We start from the raw sequence: 21,060 nt of genomic DNA, 5'->3' as shown, positions 1-21,060 counted from the left end.
AAGCTAATTAAAAATATGGGCTGAGTGGGCGGGGCTTACCAGTGCATACTCTGCTACAGCCTGCCTCGCCGAGCGAGAAGTGCAAGTGTGCTGCCGCCAGGCTCGACCTAAAAAACAAAGGAAAAAAAAATTCTGGTTGTCAAAAGGACACAGTCCACAAATAATATTGTGTGCCGATTATGCTCCTTTTGAAAGAGCAGAATGCTGTAAATCACAGTGAAGCCGGCTGATGGAGGGATACAATTTTAATAAAAACAAAAGGTCTTTCTTAAAACCAGACTTAACCCCTTGCATGCTAATGACGCCCCCCAGCCGTCATGCACTACAGTGCTCGTGTGCTGATGACGGCTGGGGGCCGTCATGACCGCACCCGCGCTGAAATCTTCAGCCCAGGAGCGGAATCGCGGCAGCATGGAAGGGGTTAATTAGGGGTCCAATTCCTAAAGAAAGTCACATAGTGCACCCATGGTATGATTTTTTTGTTTTAATTAATTCACAAGAATGTCCTGAAGTAGGCTAAGAAAGCGTACTCCTAGAAAAAATTTTTGAATGGGTTTTAGCACGAGCAAATTTGCAGATGTAGATTTGCTCATGCAAAAATCTGTTTAGTGTTTACAAGTTCACTTTCCCTCCAACCACTTTTTTCCCTACCCTAGAAGAAGTTTTACTTCACCTATTGTCAGGAGTAAACTTTCAACCTTTCTGAGTATGGGAAAAGAATAAGATTAAAGAAGAGCTGTCAGAAAATATGCAATTTAGTTTGTTTGCACAGACTAAAAAGGGGCATTCTAACCATAGAACTATCGCTTAACGCTACCTCCAGCATGTTGATCTGCGGAAAAGTGGCAAAATAAGGAAATTGCTAGAATTCGAACCATACTATAGTATGATCCATGGAGTAATCCGAGACTAATATCCAAGCTTTAAGTAATGAGTGCTGCCATCATTTGTTGCTGCACTACATGGCACTAAGGAGACAAGTGGTTTGTTTTTTTGGTTTTTTTTTTTGTCAGGGCAGGCACATTAAAGAAGCAACCTGCCTCATGACCCAGATATTTCATTAAATTCCACACCCCTGTCTTTGTATTTGTCTGGTCCTCAAAGTCGCTGGACCTCTTGGCTTTAGAAATGGATCGAGAATTTCCTTATTATGGAGACTTGTATAGTCCACTCAGTGGATTCCCACTCACACTTTCATAGTAGCGGAACACCACAGATTGAATTTCCAGTAGGTGTATCCTGATTAATTGATAAGGTTTGAGTGGCCTCTATAATAGATTCTTAGAGGAACTTAATTGTCACAATACTGTTATTACTAGGCTGTTTAGATTATTTAGGATTCAGAAGAGGCAGGGGAGTTGGATTAGGTCGGAGTAGTTTTTCCCATCTCTACTCTTCGTGACTGGGGTCTTGAGATTCTTGGACTTTGCTTTGGCAGAATGAGAAGGTTCTGATTTCAGCTCAACGGGATTGAGGTCCAGTGAGGTGAAAAGGGTGCCCTGTCTAAGGAAGCAGAGAAGTGGTAGAATTAGTGACTATTGTTATGATCTTGGCACTAGAATTGAAAACTCTTTGGTGGCTTTATGCTTTCACAGGGGATGGACCATTTTTCAGAGCTTGGGGTTAGTTTATCATGATGGAGCTTATGTAGGGTAGACTTTTCCTGTGGCACGCCAGTTAGTGTTGTCTAAACTCCTTGGAGTTCTTTTGTACCAGAGTGTACAGCGGAATCTGTTTTTTAGTTTGAAAAGTTAACTTGCAAGTCAAATTATTTATACAATTTTAAAATTGGTGTTCCATTTGCTAATTCTCCATTTCCTGATTTCCATTGTGGTATGTTGGTGTTTTCCGCTCATTTGGTTCTCTGAGGAAGTTGCATACGTTTGATGGGAATTCATTTAGTTCTTTACATGCTTTCTTCGAGGAAAAGCAGAGTTTGCATTAGTTGGATGTGAGGCGCCCTCTGTTTGCCTCCCCCAGATAACCGGGTTTGATCGAATCGTTGCTTGCTCCCTCTGGTTGTGGCTGCAGCGTTAGGGATGAGATTGCGTTTAAGCAAGTTGTGAAATTTTAAGGCTGGTTATCAGATAAGATTTTGGTCAACACACCTTTCGTTCTCAAGTCTGTGAGAGGAACAGTTTGCAGCCATGAAAGGGGGAGTGGCAAAAGGGGGAGTGGCACTGTATTCCATAGAAGGCTCTGGCCATCTGCAAAGTGGCCCTGAAAATGGGACCGCGTGGGAGTAGACACCGCGTGGGAGTAGAGACAATCTCCAATTGTTATGTTGCACAACAACTTCTGAGGTGATTGAAGACATATAATTGATCAAGGAGCCCTTGAGGTCTGTATTTTGCATGGCTGAACAGACGAATGTGCATTTCTTAATATAGATCTAGAAGCAAAGTGCAATTTTTCAAAACTATTAACTTTTTTCTTTTTTTTATTCTTTAAGACCAATGGTTCTGAAGTAGGATTGACTGAAGAATTGTAGCAAGCCTCCTATCTCTAACAAAGAGTGGTACCGGTGCAGGGCACGGTAAGTACATGCGCACACTTTGTTTTCCATTCCTCTCCCCAACCCAAAATCTAAGCCAACCTAATTAATATCCCCCCTAGTTAAAAAATAGCACTCCATGTTACATGGCTATACATGTTTACCATGTCCTTCTTTCCATGTATTCCCGCACTCGGTCTCGACCGTTCTATTTCCAGGCACTAAGGCTGTGCTATTTACAAGAAGGCCAGTGGAGCTGCCTTTGCACGTGTTCCGTTTTTCTGCTTGTAACTCTTTTCAAGCTGTCACTGTGGTCTTTCTGCAGCTTTCCTTTCATGCATGGGGACGTTTTTTAGTTTGTCACCATCCTACCTGCCTAGTTTCCAGATTACACTTTAGAACATTCGTTTGAACATCCATTTAACACACTAATGCTCAAAATACATACCAAAAGCCCTCTCCACTTATGTGAGCACCATAATCTCTCAAATATTAATGGGAATTTTCCAACTGAAACTTGGAAAGGCTCATGTAAGCAATCTATTTAATGCTCGTGAGTTTGCATTCCTGAAACACTAAATGTGGAGCGATTCACTAGTTTGGTACTTTTTGGTAAGTAAGATGCACCAACGCAGATCCTGGTCTCTATAAATCTTAAATATATGTTCACTCAGATGCTGTTCAGAGTAGTTGCCTAACATGTCGAATTTGCTGCCATTGGAAAAGCTCTATCGGTGTGCTCGATAACTCAGAACCACGTGCATCGGCTGCTAGAATACCTTGGACAAACTCGCTATACTGTGCGAAATTAAAAGGTTTTGATTCAGGCCAAAGCAGCTCAAGCAACCACATTAGCCGGCTTGAAATGAATGTCAAGAGGAAAATGCCGCAGGCCAAACTACTTAGGTCGTGTACTCTGTTCTTGCCCAGTCACTCCTATTTAAAAAAATGTATAAAAACTCATGTCTTCAAGGACCACTTCTGTCAACCAGCAGTGAACTCCCTCTTTGCATACGATCAGTTATCCCCAACTACGTTGGCCCTTTATAAGTTACAGGCCTTTCTGGGTCTTTTTTTGGGAATGTTTAGCTTTTTTTTCTAACCTGAGTGGAATACTCTTGTGGTGCCATTTTCGTTTGGCAACCTGTAACATAATACACAGAAAACCACCAGTTTTTTTTGTTAACCGGAATTCTTAATGTATCCATCTTTATCTCCTGTTGAAGCAGAATGGCAGTGTCCTTATCAGAAGGAGCTGATGCCGAGTTGTGTCTGGACTGAGCATACATTCCATCTTGGTTCATAACTTTTGACTCTAAATGCTCCCTGTACATCTCATCTCTTAGGAAACTACTGCTAGTCATCCCTTTCTCTTGTCAACCCACTAACAAGTATTAGACTTTTTACTATGCTTCCTTTAACATCTACCAAACGTACTTAAATTGTCTGTGCACCTTTTTTTTAAGCTACCTTGGAAAGCAGAGGTCTTCCGCCTCTTTAAAATGCACTAACTGCAGGACTTTAGTGATTTGACTCATGCGGCTCTAGTTCTCAAGGTCTCTAGGCTTAAAGCTCTGAGGAGCTCTCAATCCTTTTTCTTTTTTATTGTATGCTTCAAGTAAAGATGATCACAGGGCGGACTAGTTTTTTTCGCAGAAGCTGGTGGAAGGAACCCAGAGGTTTTGTGCATGTCACAAATCCTCACTTTGCGGTTGGACAATGTAAAACTAGTCTAGCTGCTGGTACTCTTGCTAGAGTCCACGTTACGACATAATGCATCCCGTTTTTTTTCTTGGTCCCCCGTTCAAAGTCTGTGATCTTCCCTTTTGTGTTAAGCTTCATTGGTATGGTTTCTTCTGCCATTTCCTCACCCTTGAATGCTTTGCAGTCCTTCAGAGACTCTATTGAAAATGCAGCTTTTCCCACATTGAAAACCAAATCTTGTGAGTATGATCCTCATAAAAATAAATCCTAAACTTAAGCATCAGTGAAAGGAATGTTATTTTTGTTTCTTAATGGATAGTCTGAAACAGCTTTCTTACTCACTTGCCTGGGAGCCCTCATACCTTGTTATTCAGAGCAAGTAAGGTGTGTGTGTGTGAGAAGTTGCATCTGTTTTGTCAGTGTTATGATTTAACAGCCTATCTTGGGCTCAGGTATTGAGCTTGAATCATACGGTGGTTGTCCCTTTCCTGTTTTCAAGGTTGATGCGCTCTGGTTGTAATGTAGTGGTAGTCAGGCCTTTTACAGCCGGGCCTTTGTAGGGGAAAAAAAAAATCACATGGGTTGCCCCGAATTGCAAATTTACCATTCTATAAAGTTGGCAGCTCTTAACCTATTTAGTCATTAAAACATTAGTTATGTTCAATTATCCATTTAAAAAATGCAATCTTATAAGACATTCTGGTGGCAACCTGGGCTCCCCCAAATGTAAAAGTATTCACTGTATCACCTTCACCAAACCTACTGTGCTCTGCCACCCCCTCCCCTCCCCCTCACTCCAACAGTAACATGGTCTCCCAAGAACATCTCCCTGCCTCCCTCCGCACTACTATACCGCCGACATCCATAGACGATTGGCCCCACGCTGCACCTGGCAAGCAACACTCCAAGAAAGCCAGCTGGCTCACTCCCGCATTCCACGACTCCAGACGCACCTGTTGACGGCTCAAGAAGAGATGGAGGAACAACAAAACCACGGAAACTCACACAGCCTTCAAAGCCTCCATTTCACTTCACACCCTCCTCAAAACCGCTAAGAAAACATCCCTTTAAGTCTGAATCAACACCAACGTGCACAACAGCAACAATCTCTTAACCAAACCCCACAGCAAGAACACAGAAATCCAACCTCCCAACACCTCTGCAACAAACTAGGTACCTACTTTGACCACAAGGTCAAGCAGGTCTAAGACTGCTTTGACACACCCACACCACCACCACCACCACACACCCACAATACACCCCTCCCCCCTCAACAGATCCTGCCCAACTGGACCGAACTTGCCAATTCAAGACCATGAACAGCATTTGCTTCGGACCCTGCCCGCACCGCATCTTCTCGTCAAAAAAAGTTTCCCATTTGGGTGAACTTACAGATAGCCAAAGCTTATACCCACATCATTCCATACATAATTAAATTGAGCAACAGATAAGGAGCAGAAATGGTAACCATAAATTCATAAAAAGTGTACAATTTATTTCAGTATATATTAAACATAGTATACAGGGTTACACAAATAAAAATACAGTTATGCACATCAGAAAAAAAAAATTCTACACAAAATGGGACACAAGGAAAATGATTACAATTAAAATGAGGTGAATAAACTAGTCCAAAAAATCTAATCAAACTCCAAATCCTATGTTAATATCGTGGTTGGACTAGTAGTTTCCAATGACTTAACGTATCACAACTCAAGTTTGCATCGACGCGTTTCGGTTTGGCACTTATTTCTAAAGCCAACACCTTCTTCAGGATTAAAATCAGTTCCCACATATAGCTAATACATCTGAAACAAGAAATATAGTACACAACATAAGATGCAGATTAAGATATATATTAAAAAGATTGTCAAAAAACGTTGCATTATTACAAACAATCCTACTCCTATACAAGTTGCTCAAAACTACAACACTCCTACCATACATTAGGTTGCATACAACATCCTTTCTCATTGTATAACAATTGCATAGCAATTTGGCCAGAAAACACTGATGTTTTCTTCAAAACACAGAGTAATTAATCACCTCCCTAGTTCATATCATAAAGAGAGAGAGAACGTAGACTTGCTAGATGTTATTTTCAACATTTAACCTGGTCTGTGGATATTGATTTTCCTCGTTAGAAATGATTTAGTTGTCAAATGCTAACCAGCCTATAGCACGAGGCAGCTCCTTACATTTAATATTAGAGCCTTCATAGATAGGTAACAATATAGTATAATGTTTACCTCATAGCAGGTCACAAGAGGACCTCAAAACTTCCAGGCTGTTTCACGATACCATTTAATGCTCATCTAAATGTTGGAATAGGAAAATATGTAGGTTATATTATGCTGCGCCATTATTGATTTGCGCATACTATTAGGTTATTTTAAAAAGCCATTCATTACGCACCTATGCCATGTTAGCAGATCCCATGTATTCGAGATTTTAAAATACAAAGCAGTAAAAGTATGTAATCCCCAGTTATCTCTACAAAAAGAGAGGAATATAATTATTTTCATTCATCGCTTATATTTGTAGACCGGAACTATTTGGTTTAAAAGACAGATTGATTGCTCTTGTATGTATCTCTGTCGATTAAGCATAAGTACACCTCAGTTTCTTTAACATGAAAAAAGGGGTGCCTTTATTCAAATCATTTCTCTATATTTAAACAATCGCTGTTACATTCAAACGACACGTCGATTATTATTATAAATGTCGTGTATTTGAAAAGAAACCTTATCAATGGTCGTTTGTCAATTTTTCTCTCCTAAGGTCGTGGCATCCCCCAAATAAAATAGGTAGGAAATGAGAAGAGTGATATTGGTTCATCCATTAGCTCAAATGCACATATTTTGTTGATTTTTGAGCGCTTCTCCCTATCGCCATAGGTAGTTAGTACACGACATTAAGACACCTGACCACACTAACAAAGGACAAGCTTTTTCAGATGCCAAATTTTACCTAGTTGTTTTTCCTGTATTAGCGAAAAACTACGCTTCACGAGGTTTTTGCCGGTATATAAATATATTACGCTGTCAGTTTAAAAATTCCGTGCTAGTTCCAGTCCCTGTATGTAGCTAGACTGCCCGCAGTCTGAAGAGAGGAAACATGTTTAATGCGCCTGTTTCAACCGGTCTACCCACGCCTAGCCGCAAACTCGTACCTGCTAGTTTTCCGTAGGACGGCAAATCTGGTCCAAATCCTCGAACGGTGAATACGGGAATGTCGTGATTTCCTCTATTTTATACCCATATCTCGCGTGTATTTGCATGGGACGTGCCTCACGTTCTAAATTAGCATCCGGGTCATTTGTAAATACTTCCGGATGTAACAAACTCAAGCCTATAGATATAGTCAGCGGACACAACAGTCCCGCTCAGTTTTTACCAAGCTAGCGCCATTGAGTATAAATAACTAGCTGGGATGAAAAGGGATATCATTCCAGTTACTAATGTAAAATATTTTTACGAACAAGGCACTATTCTCAAGGAAAGACGTGCCTAGCTCTAAATCAGATTGACACTATTTCTCGATAGACTATGCAATTGCCTCATGGTCGGTTTTCTCCATATCCTTCTTAAGAGAAACTCCTTTTAGCATATACATTCCTGTGGGTTTACTCAACATTCATATTATTATACATTGAAATATTTTTATTATATGCAATAGTAAGTAAATACCACATTTAAAAATGGCCGCCATTAGTACAGCATGTTCCAATCTGTACATTTGACATTAGTAACTAATCCTTCTTGATTATCAATAAGATCTATTACAATAACAGAAAGATACTTGTATGAGATTTCACATACAGATTGGGATCAAGCCTAAAAACATTTTTGTCGTCCCCACATGTACAATCAATGATATGTAGATATACGTGAAGTTTTTTTTATGCTTTCTACTCTCAATAAGCATAAATACTTGTAATTTCATCATAAGTTGGGAGATCTTTTTCTCATTGGACAAATATATGAACAGTGCCCTTAATAGCTTAGCTCCTCTACAGTAACCATATTCTCAAATAGGCCTGATCAACCGTTCCCATTCTTCTTTGGAATTTAACCCATTCCTCACAGTATTAAGGTAGGAGATATACCACTGCTCACGTGTTTTTCGTTTGGATACTATGTTCCCACCCCTTTTGCCAATTTTGCTTTTTTCCAGAATAAACCACGTGAAATCATTTTCACTGTGGCCAGCTTCTAGAAAATGTCCACTAATGGTGCCGTTATCTTTTTAGTCTTAATGGCTGACCCGTGCTTCTCTCCCAGTTTCCCCGACATAGCCGTCCCACTCTTGAAGTTTCCAATGGCAACCTGCTGGAATCCCTTGCTGGACAACCAACCCAATCTGTTTGGATATAATTTCTGAGATGCTGTTCTTTGGTGATGTGCGTCCAGATACGTCATGTTAGATTTGACATAGTACCAATGACAGTGGGGGGCCGTTTGCTGAGAGGACTTCTCGTTCATAAACATTTTATGGAACAAAGTTGATCCAAGCATCCCCATACATGTTTTAAGTGTAAGATGGGGTTCTTGTTCTTAAAGGCCTTTCTTTCATGGTCCATTTCAATGTGCTGCAAGTGGAACTGTTAATGGGCCAAATTCCAGGACTGGTTCCTCCTGTTTGCCTATATGACGGGGGTTCTCGTTTAGAGAGCGGGCCGGTTGAGCAGCTGACAAGCTTTTTATGAATGGAATCCAAACCAGGCAGTTCACCTTCATCTTCTAGGGCTGGAGTTCCCAGCATAGACACCTTTGTGATTGATCTAACCAAGAAATGCAACACTTTGCATCCTTGGTAGGCTGAGCTGCAGAATTCTTTCACAGGAAAGGGTTAGAGGGCTGCCCCACAAGTGTTCTATTAAGAAGGCATATAGTGAGGTATATTCACAGCCACCACTCTCTTCTCTACATTGAACTTAAATCTACGCCATTTGATTAGAGAGGCTCTGTTGTGAAGCATCTCAGTGGTCCTGAGGTTCATAGTCTTTATTATACTAAAAATGGACAGGATCACACAGCTTTCCAAAGCTGTGCAGAGGTCCTCTGTTTCACCACATTAGTTGGTGTTAACGGTGTGGCACTCTTCTGTTAGACATTTTCTTCAGAACTTGTTGGTAGTCAGAAGACGTCCCTCGTACGCTCTCTAAGAGCTGACTGAACTTCATATGAACAGCCTTCTTTATATTTACACTCAATCGACTTGGCTGCCTCTATGAAATCTAAAAGATTAATATTGTCTCTTAAGAAAGAGCTCCTACAACTGTACAATACAAGCCCACTCGGGCAGTTACACTGTTCATTGATGGTCTACCTTTATCGCCCATTGCAGCTGCATGCAGATAATCCCCCTTCTATTGGGTGCTTGTGCACATACCAACAAAGCAGCCATTTCTGATTCTCCAGGCATGTTTATGCATGAGGTGGAAGTGAACCATGCTCGCGTGCAGTCTGATGTAAACTTGTAGAACCTTTGCAACCCAAGATTCAACGATGCAGCCGCAAGGGCCATCACTCACTTTCTACCAGGACTACACTCCAAACACTTCTTCACATGCCCAAGTCTGACCTCACTTCCCTTCTCTTCTTTTTCTGATGCTTTGGAGCCTGTTGGTATTTTCATGAGGGAATAAAAGGACAATTATTGGAGGCTCTGCCCGGCCTATAGGTGCACCGTGAGGTGATAGTGCCCCACTGTCTCCAACACAATAAATTATTTTACTATAGCGGAAGGCAACTAATAAAAAAAATAGGAAAATAAAGTTTCTTTACGTACCCAAAAATGTTATTTTTCTTCTTTGTTTTATCTAACAAAATTCCTTTTTCAGGTACAAGCCAAAATGAAATTTTTGACATTTCAAAACGTTTTAATACAGTATTATTTTACAGCAATTTATAACAAATCCTTAATATGCACATGACCACACAGTCTTTTAAAAATAAAATATAACAACCACAATGATGGGTTTCAATTGCAAACAGCCTGGGTTTGTTCAAAATCGAAGAGCCAAAGAGGAAATGGCACCATAAGCTTCACAACTCCCCATCACTTTTTCATGGCTTGTAAAAGCATAAATATGATCAAATCACAAACTGATTTTACCGATCACAGACCAAACAAAACTCCAATACATAAATATATCCAAATATCTTACTACTATTCACATTCATGGGGACCAAAGACTTTATGAATAATCAAATACCAAAAAAACATTCTTATTTCAAAGTGAATTTCATACACACAGATTTTTACCTTCAGTCCAGTTTGAAAGCAACATTTGTACTCCGAAATCACTGCATACAACGTATCTTTGATGCTACACGTCTACGTCGCTGGATGTCCTGGATATGTCTACAATACTGATAGAAAAAATCAAAAAACAAATTCCATTCTAAATAAATCACATTAAAAAAATCCTATTCTACACTCAACATAAGCTATCAAAAATGCAAATAAACACACCATGATCATTTCCCTCATTGTAACAAAAAAAGTACCATTCTTTATGAGCAACCTTAACAAATCCTTAACTCTGTCAAATACTGTCGCCCAAACTAATTTCATAGTCCGCAAGTGATTGATTACCTGGTCATATCTCAGCACAAATCATCCTCATTAGTCAGACACACTCCTTCCTACTCTTTAAAGTCTAAATTATTCTACAAAATATGCACTTTACCGCTCTCAAGGCAGAAACACCACTATAATTTATCCAGACAGCTATAACTGCCATTAGCTTATTGTGTGCTATGTCCACATCAAAAAACAGATCGAAATATACTCTACTTTCAGAAGCACGCAAGCTCAAATAGTTGCTAGGAGATGAGCCAATATTAGCTTTTCATTTCTCAAGCAACAATGCAATTCTACAGAAAATCTATAAATAAATCAAGCTCTGTCATAACCGCGTTTATATACATTTAACTGAAAATAACTCTTAAAAATACCACGCTTCCCATTAACAACCTGCTAGACTCACGAAATTAAGCTTTGAGAAATCATTCAGAACCTCTGTTAAGGTTCTACAAATGTCTGTAAAATAATTCCCTTCAATAAAACCCAAGCACAATTACTGAGTGTTCCCAGCTCTCCTTCTTAGTTATGTTCTAACATGCAAACTTCGTCCAAAAGATGTTTCAATCCTTAGTCCAATGTAAACACCCTAATAAACCAGTTTTGTCGTCCGAACCAGAACTAAGCTTAATAAAGTTCTTGCGGTCACATTTACACCGACCAATGTCATAGCACATCAGAGTATATTCACCTGCGCTTCGTATTTAGAACACAAACTGGTGGCAGTCCTCTTTTTTTACCAGTCTTTCAAAGAATAAACACTATACTTAAAGTCATACATTAAAAACGCAGTTTCAATTATCTTCTCATGCAAAAAACAATAAAGGTAAACCTCCATTATCAATCATTAATAAGTAGTTGGCCACCTCATCTCGGTTTGCTCCGATGTGCTATTCCTGCGGTTAGTCAAATCAACTATTTCTTAAATATACATGTCCTCCTCCCCTTTATCAATAATCATTTGACGTTCAAAAAGTTATGACCGACATCAACTCCATTTTTGAATATATATATTTTTTAATTCAAATATACACGTATAGATTTAAACTCACCCCCAGATTGGCCATCTCTTTTCCTTTATGCTTGCATTGCTGTTGGCCCATTCATCTATTTCTAACATACAGATCCTCATACTCTTGATCGTTCACCCCCAGCATTATTCTAACACACTACCTCGATCAGTTAGTACTCGGAATATCAATACTAATGATGCAACCATGACAATATGCAAATATACGCTTTGAGTCGAACTATTCATTAAACATCTACACGTCTGTTTCCTACCGTACACTACTGCACAATCCTGCTATCCACAAGTCAAGACCACATTACAGTAACCTCCAAGTGTCACTGTAACTTTATCAATTTTTTGTTTATTGATCCAGTGTGCTTCACACTTCCTTAACCCCTTCGATGCTCATGACGAGCTCCGCTCGTCATGAGTTACGCCTCTCGTACACTCATGACGAGCTGAGCTCGTCATGAACCCCGGGTTTTTTTAAAACTCCGCGCACCGCGGGAATCTGCACCGCACGCATGTAGTTAAATTCTGTATTGTCGTCACCACCTCTTCTATCACATAACTTCTCTGATCTCCAAAATGTTATTATTGCACAAATCCTTCATCTCATGAAAAGTCCAAAAATTATAAGCAACAGGATGTATACTATTACTGAACAAGGCACGTTCATGCTCTTTCCAACATGTTTTTAACATCTTTGTTGTAGATCCCACATATAATCGACCATGGACACAAATGATGATAACCAAACTTATACGTAGGGTTAATGATCAGAAATGTTGACAAAATGGAGCCTTCTGTTTGGCCCAAGGAGCTTTTTTTTCCTAGTTTGGCCAATTCGCCCCCCTAGGAGCCAGACTCCGGAGTGAGCACTCTGATTGGCTGCCACCAACATTAGGAATGTTGCTAATATATTTGATACTCTACCCCCCTAGGGCCTGTGGGAGTGACTAAAGTAGACCCCCCCCCCTTATCCCCTCCCTGGCTTCTGGCCCAAAATAAAAACTGCAACAACTGAGCCAGCAAAACTCCTGTGGCAAAAACAAACACAAATAATGGCTGTCTCCTGTTTTTGTTGTTGTTGGTTTTTTTTTTAAATGTAGGTGAGGGGTAAGTAGGGACTTCTCTCTCCCAGAGCCCATTTTGGGGCCTGGGCACCCCATCCCCGGGGCCTGGTATATTGAATGGGGGTTAGGGTGGGCCCCTGCCCCCAAGCCTAAGGAGGCCCAGGGACCTTATCCCCTGGGCTGTATTCAAAAACATAAAGGGGGGAACCAAATGGCCCCCCTCCCCAAGCCTTAAAACAGTGGGGACTACATCCCCAGGGTCGTTACTTCAATTAAAAGGGTAGGTGGGTAACACTGCACCCCTCCCTGAGACTTAGTGGCCCCAGGACCCCATACCCAGGGGCCGCCTCAGCGACTGTGGCCAGGGTAGGCCATCCCCTGGACATAGTATATTTTTATGCCCTTACCATCGCGGTAGGGAAACTTGTTCGCTCCAGTCTAGGGGAAGCATTTTTAAATCTCCAGCTTGGATCAGACTTGGGTTTTGTGTCCCTTCCTGCACTGATGCGAGCAGGAAAACGGAGCTGATATTGCTCTCAGCCAGTAGGAGTGTGCAAAAAGCAACTGTGATGTCATAAATTATGCCATAGAACATGTTGTGAGTGATGTAACTTTTGGTCATACGCAGTGCATGGTGGGGCCCATGGTAATGTTAGCTCTGCTAACTATAACTGGTTAATTTCTGTGGTTTTTTGTTGTTTTGTTTACAACACCACTGATGGTTTCTCGTTTTTTAAAGTTGTGTTGCTTTTGTTTTCCGTTTAAACCATTGTTGATTTTTCTCTTACCTGCATATATTTTGCTGCAAGGGCATTTAAGCAAATATGTGAAGTTGACCTTGCCACAAGTAGATCTGTAGTGCATTTTCTTTTTTAAACTTTAATGTAATTTTGTCTAGCAGAACAAAGCACAAGCAGTGAATGGCCCCAATCTTAAATAGGAATGAATATCCCAGTCTCATATCACGTCAGTACAGTCAAAAGCAACACTGCACACGGCTGAACGTATGTAGCAGATATGCAACCTGCAAGGCTGCAGTAGCACATCAAAGCCAAGTCATCGAGCCAGAGATACAGTGAATAATACAATAATGTCACACTTGGCTGTCACAAATTATGATACAGCGGCATAAAGTGCACTAAAATCATACTTCTTCGTTGGAACCATCCTCCGACCTAGCAACATCTTCGGCAGTAAATTTATTGAGAAGTCCTCCCCCTTATGATCATATTCAAGGTACCCGCTTCAGTACGGGAAAGGCTCATATGCGTCTCCTCCCGCAGCCAAGTAGACCCCAGAAGTACTTGAGTGCCCATCCAACCAATGGCCACTTGCCTTTTGGCCAAAACAGTACAAGCTGGGTAAAGTTATAGGGAATGTTCTGCCCTTAGGGTTTCACCACCACCCCAGAGGCAATGCTTTGGAGACAGATGGTTCTCTTTACTGTCATGGGGTTTAAATTTGTTTTCCAAAGTATGGATTTACTTTTCATTACCATGTCAATTAGCATTCCAGCACCCATGATTGTGGCCTAGGATTTTAACACTCTTTATTTTGCTGTTTAATTTGAAGTTTGTTTTGAACGTTTTGCATTATTTTGGTTGTACAATTTTTACTTTTTGATAGACAAAATATTGGTCTCTGAAAATGTTATTGAGTGAGTGGTTGTTTTTAAAGTATTGGTCAGAGTACATTATTTTTTAGTGCTGTGTTGAAAACCTAGACAATTGCCATATCTTTTTTTTTTTTGTTTGTTTTTTGTTTAGTGTCTGGTTTTAATAAATCTTTTGTGTTTTTTGCTGTTTGTTTCAAAACTTAGTGCTTATGGCTTTCTTTTATCATATTTATGGATTAGAGAGAATCCTATTAAATCCTGATTAGGATAAAGTTGAATTGGATTGAATTTATTCTTGATGAAAATTATGCTAATGTAATAAGTTGTTCCATCTGTGGATGGCGATTAAAAATCTCTATTTGTTTATTGTTCAATAAGAGCAATTAGTTCTAAAAAGGTAGGTTTTTTTTTTCCATCACATTGATTGTGAAAGTGATTGTGGGGTATTTGAGTTGTAATCCGTTACCTCCGTGTTTCTTTTTATGTTGTACCAAAACAATGCATGCCATCTATTGGGAGAAATCGTGGAATAGATGAATGTATAGATCTGAGTATGTGCAGACGAAGAGAACTGTCAGAAGTGTCAGGCTTAGGGTTTCTCATTTGGTGTCATTAGTTTTCTTTCAAAGTGGGCAGTATTTTAGTTTTTGGTATACTCCCCTATATGTAAACTATAGTTAAGTGGATTACTGAAAAATGTAATTCCACTTTTTCATAATATATCAGCAGAGCTGGTTTTAATTGAGTGTAGGACTGTTTCCGTCTTTAGGGACAAACTAGTGTAAAGGCTGAGATGTCTGGGTTTATTAGATTGCTCCAAGAGCCCTATTCTAGTCAACTCATGTTCTGTTGTAACATGCTCTTGCTAGTTTCTGTACTTGTTGCAGACCTTTACAGAACCTTCTGGTGAGGATGTTTATAGTCCATACAGAAATCTCTGCAGCAAATGCATTAGGCTAGAGAGCTATTCTATCGTGTTTGTAAGGTGTTTCCTTGTTTCATTTTTTAAACCTTACTGTATCCATGGAAAATGTTCCATTAAACTAGACTTCCATTTTTTTTAATCCAAATTTGGAGCAAGTTTTTATAGCTCCTGCTTTCCCCGAGATCAGCTTGGGCTGCTTCTTTGGACAATCAATAGACTTCCCCTCAAGCTCAATCATTGTTGGGCAGTGATTCCTACACCTAGAGTCGCTGGTATTTGTAACTTCCAATTGCTGTGCTTGATTTTTAAATTAGAAGGGAGTTTAGTGAGCTCAAACTGCTAGTCTCCGCACCTTTTTAGGTCTCGCTTATCCCATTCCGCAAGGAATGGATAGGGGAGAATTATAGTGGGCAAAAAAGTTCTCAAACCATCGGCGGATTTCAAACAGTTCACGTGCTGGTTTACACTTCCAATTACCCTACCCCCTCCCACAAAGCAAGCCAAGAACATCAAAGCGACCGGCCGCTTTGAGTCCATTTGTCACCCACCATCCACTTCACGCGCTCCTCCTCACAGCGCTGCCTTTCCTCTGCTGGCTAATTTCTACTCCCACCCCCACCCCTCTACGCCTCACACTTTTCACGGACGCCAGGCCGTGTCTTGCATTTCTCCCTGCCCCCACCCCACAGCAATGCCAAGAGCTTGTTTTTTTTTTTTTTTACTTCAGAAATACACTGGTTACTTTGTTCGTGCTCCTCTGACGGCATAATTTTCTTCGCCCGTCACTTAATCTCTCCGTATCCCACACCACCTCCCCCTCACACAACAGTGCTTGCCCGCCCCCAGCACCCCTCCAACGTCACTCTTGTGTGTCTTGTGTCGGTGCTTCTACAGCTTATCTCAATTCGGCAGAGTCGGCAGCTCGGAATGTTTTGCGTTTGCATGTGAACGAGCAGCTGACGGCATTTCAGTACCCCACACCCCTCATCCACGAGGAAGGCTTTCCCTTGGTCACGTAGTTTTCTATTTTATTTATTCAAGCACAACACCTCTTTTGTGCACGGGGTTTCTTTCATGCATCGCGCTTCCTTCCCAACGCCTGTGTGAACATGCCTAAGTCCATCTCAGTTCGGCAGAGTCGGCAGCTCGAGATGTTTTGCGTTTGCATATAAACGAGCACGGGATGTTTTGCGTTTGCATGTGAACGAGCAGCTGACGGCATTTCAATACCCCACACCCCTCATCCTCCCAGGAAGACTTTCCCGTGGTCATATATATTTTTTTTTTACCAACAGCGTTGCACCCGTTTCACAAATGCCATGCTGGTTCTGAAAGTTGTGTATACCCCATTTTACACACTTTCTCGTATATGGGTGTTTTATACATGCATACATACACACAAGCTCACATGTACCGGATCTGTGACTTTCGGAGCCCTTTGCCTCCAAAGTTGACCCGAGTGTAGCAACCTAAAAGATATATGCAGTTTGATTAATTGCAACATTTGCAGTGCCGTCAATTCCATGGCAAAATAACGTTTTGTATTCAGTTAATGCCGTCTTCCCTCACATAGCCGCCAGACCTTGCCCCTTAAGCTGACATACTGCTCCCTCTTCTGTGTCCCTTCTGCACATTCACTGCCCCTGCCTCCCACCTTATGCACTCCCCCTCTGCACCCTGCCCCCTCTACTCATACACTGCTACCTTTGCACCCTGTTCACTTTGCTCACACTCTTCTGTTCACACACACCTCTCTCTGCTTCGTGCCCATTCTTCTTGCTTACACTGCCCTCTGCGTCTTGCCCCTTCTGCCCAAACACAGAGGTCTCTGCCACTTCTGCTTATCCCCCGTCCTTGGTGCTCCCTGCCTGTCACACAGTTTGCCCCTTCTGTGTTCTATCTTCTCAACTCAAACATTGCCATCTCTGCTCCCTGTCCCTCTTCCCGCACTCTGCTCCTTCTCTGCACGCTGCCCCCTCTGCACGCTGCCCCCTCTGCACGCTGCCCCCTCTGCACGCTGCCCCCTCTGCACGCTGCCCCCTCTGCACCCTGCCCCCTCTGCACCCTGCCCCCTCTGCACCCTGCCCCCTCTGCACCCTGCCCCCTCTGCACCCTGTCCCCTCTGCACCCTGTCCCCATTGCATGCGCTCAGCCTCTTCTGCTCCCTGTCTGTTTTGTTCAGACTGCTTTGTGCGTGTGTCCCTTGTGCTCACACGCTCCTTCCAGCAGTTTACTCCCATAGCTCCTTAAAGCCTCAGATCCCACGCTGCACTCCCTGTTATCCAGTATTATGGGTGTCTTTCATAGATTCACATGCCTGAATCATTCCCCGTCGTCGAGATGGGAGCCCCGGTAATAGAAAAGTAATGTCCTATAGACATACATAGAGAAAAGTAGGCCTAAGGGCCTTGCCTTAGTAGCCTATCTATGTCCTTTTGTAAAAAGGACCAAATTTCCAAAGGTAGCCAATCAGCTACCACCTCCCTCTAGAACCTTCCTGCCAGGAGCCTCAGTCTCTCAGATTTTCTACCGCACGTTGTGCTAGGGAGTCCCCACCTGAGCTCTCCTCAGGTTTCTTCAAATTCTCTCCTTTTCTTCAAAAAACTTGGATTATACTTCAACTATGACTGAACAACAGAAAAAAGGACTCTTCAGAGCCTACTCTTCTTGTGGCAAGAAGAGACTGCACGTCGACGACAAGCATGAGACTTGCCTCTACTGCCTCTACCCTGACCATACAGTAAAGGACTGCAGGGTATATAGAACATTCTCTACCAAAACACTTAAGGATAGAGAAGGCAGACTGCTCCTCTGGTTAAACAGACTCAAAACCAGAGATGATGAGGTGCTCTCCTCGGAGGGCAGTGAAATGGCTTCAGTTTCCTCAAAACTGTCCTTAAAAAGGCCAAGGGAGGCTTCCCCTGGCCATTCAGACGTCCCTCACAAAAAGACTACTTCAAAGTCTTCTGAGGCAAGATCTGACACGTCTGTGAAGGATGCTGCAACCTTCAGAAAGCCATCGCAGTCCTCGTCGTCTACTTCCACGACGTTCTCTTCAAGAAAAACGAACTATGTCTCCACATCGACGACGACAGTCTCGACGACGGTGGCATCGTCAGCCTTGACTTCAACGACGACGACCACCCACTCGACGACGGGTAAGCCAATATCGTCGATTGTACTTATTAAAAAACAGCAATCGTTTGTCAAAACTCCGTCGTCATCACCGTCGACGTCGACAAAACAGAAAACACTGACATCGTCGACGAGAATTCAGTCGACGTCCACCGCATCGTCGACGAAGACACCGACGACGGTAGGAGCACCGCCAACGACAAATGCACCGTCGACGGCTACTACGCCGCCGACGACGAAACTGCCGTCGACGACCACATCGACGGCGAAAGTACCGTCGACGACCACATCGGCGAAGGCACCGTCGACGACCGCGTCGTCGAAGACATCGTCGACGGCCGCACCGTCGACGACCGCCCCGTCGACGACAACTTCATCGGCGAAGGGACACTCGACGCTTGAAAAACGATCGACGTCGATACCGTCGACGGCACCAACGACGACCTCGTCGACGACGACATCATCGACGCCATGGAAAAAAGCGGAGTTAGTTCCATCAAAAAAGGTCACCAAACTCACTATTACGCCCGAATTAACATCACCCAGTAGGGTTCAAACACTGCTCCCTTCTCACATACTACAAGAAGACGAATCAGATGATGAACAATTCGAACAAGCTACTAGCCCGTCAGATCTCAATGTCAAATGCCAGAGTACTGACGATGACGGAGATGATGTTATTATTACGGAGGACACTGTTCAGGCTCAGGTACATACTCGAGTCACTCCAATGATCGTATTGCCAGCTGAGATAGTTAATGATCTTCAATTCCTGATCACAGACTATAAAAAACGATTCCCAGAATTGTCGGCGACCCCTTCACATGACAAGTCTCAAGACTCTTCCAAACAGCAAAGATCACCAAGGACAAGACCAGCGCCTTTGGTTATTCCTCAAGATAGTGAACAGGTTCACAACATCCAATCCTCTGATGATGACGAACCTCCTGAGGAAGGTGAGGTTAGAGATGACCTCTCTCAAAACAGAGATGATGAGGATTACGTTGCTCATTCTCCGGCCACACCGGAACCCAGCACGTCAGACTCTCCACCAGTGGATATCTGTGGATTCCACAATTTAATAGAGAGAGCGGCCACTAGATTTCACATGGCAATGGAAACAAAAGTAACGGATTGTTTCTTGTATGACTTTAAAGACCCCATAAGGAAGGAGGCAAGGTCCATTCCCATAATAGAGCACATCTGGGAACAGGGGCTACAACTCATGCAAACACCTGCATCTGTTTCCATAGTGGTCCCTAGACTGGATAAAAAATATAGAGCTCCGTCAACGGCACCCACTTGCTTTAATTCACATCCAAAACCAGATTCGGTCGTCACTCAAGCCGCCCAGAAGAACTCCAGAAACCCATCCTCGCCACTGTCAGCACCACCAGACAAGGAGGGCAGGAAATTAGATGGCATAGGCAAACGCTTCTCCACAACGTCAGCCATGACGGTCAAAGTGGCCAACGCCATTGCTCTGCTAGGCAGATACAATAGGCAACTATGGGAGGATATTGCTCCATATCTCACGCACGTACCTGACAACTTGAAAGATGAGGTCCAGGTACTCCTTCATGAAGGTCAAATGTCAGCATCGGAAATCATAGATTCAGCTGTCGATGTCGCCATGACAGGCTTCAGACAGCTTGCAGGCGCCGCAGTTTTGCGCAGACAAGGATGGCTCAAAGCTACGTCCTTCAGACAAGAGGTACAAACCAAAGTTGTAGATATGCCCTATGACGGACAACAACTATTTGGAGCTAAAATAGATGAAGCCTTGCAAACGATAAAGAAAGACACCGATACTGCAAGGGCTCTCGGGACTTTACAATTCAGAAACCAGTCCTTTCGAGGGCACAGAGGAAGAGGACAATCCACATACAGAGGATCCTATCAAGGCAAATCCACATACTCATACAATCAAAATCGCTCACAATATCCGCAGCGACAGCAACAACAAAGTCGTCAGACCTCCTACGGGAGATCGAACTTCAGGGGCAAATCTCAAAAGAAAACGGCTGGCGGAAGACAATGACCATTTCCCGCAGCCAGTCCCCCCACTGTCCTGTCCGCTCAAAATTGGTGGCAAGCTGACACATTTCCTCCACAATTGGAAATTGATTACGACGGATCGGTGGGTACTACAATTAATTCAACACGGTCACACCTTGGAATTCAACTCCATCCCACCGTTAACTCCTCCTCACAAACACCTTCGTATGTTACTAAAGGAAATCTCTTCCATAATAAAAAAGGGAGCAATAGAGCGAGTCCCATCAGCTCAAAAGGGAAAGGGATTTTATTCCCGCTTCTTTTTAATCCAACAGAAAAAGAAGAAATGGAGGCCCATTCTAGATCTCAGGGCGCTCAATGCCTTCCTGAAAAGCCAATCGTTTCGAATGGTGACTATCCAGGAAATCTTAGGCTCCCTGGAGGAAGGAGACTTTATGACATCTTTGGACCTGCAAGATGCATATTACCATGTCCCAATACACAGACGAC

General features: G+C 42.5%; 1 protein-coding gene across 2 annotated transcripts in view; it reads left to right on the top strand.

The window, feature by feature from the left end:
* LOC144799079 (uncharacterized) overlaps positions 1–21,060 on the top strand; it is a 75,403-nt gene that overhangs the window by 42,661 nt on the left and 11,682 nt on the right. For both annotated transcript variants that reach the window (XM_078670266.1, XM_078670265.1), the window contains one exon: positions 2,453–2,536. The gene's annotated coding sequence lies outside the window, so the exon portion shown is untranslated. The remainder of the gene's footprint in view (positions 1–2,452; positions 2,537–21,060) is intronic.

The sequence above is a fragment of the Lissotriton helveticus genome, chromosome 12 (assembly GCF_964261635.1).
Source record: "Lissotriton helveticus chromosome 12, aLisHel1.1, whole genome shotgun sequence".
NCBI lineage: Eukaryota > Metazoa > Chordata > Amphibia > Caudata > Salamandridae > Lissotriton > Lissotriton helveticus.
Note: the sequence above shows the minus strand (reverse complement) of the source record. Positions and strands in the feature narration are given on the sequence as shown.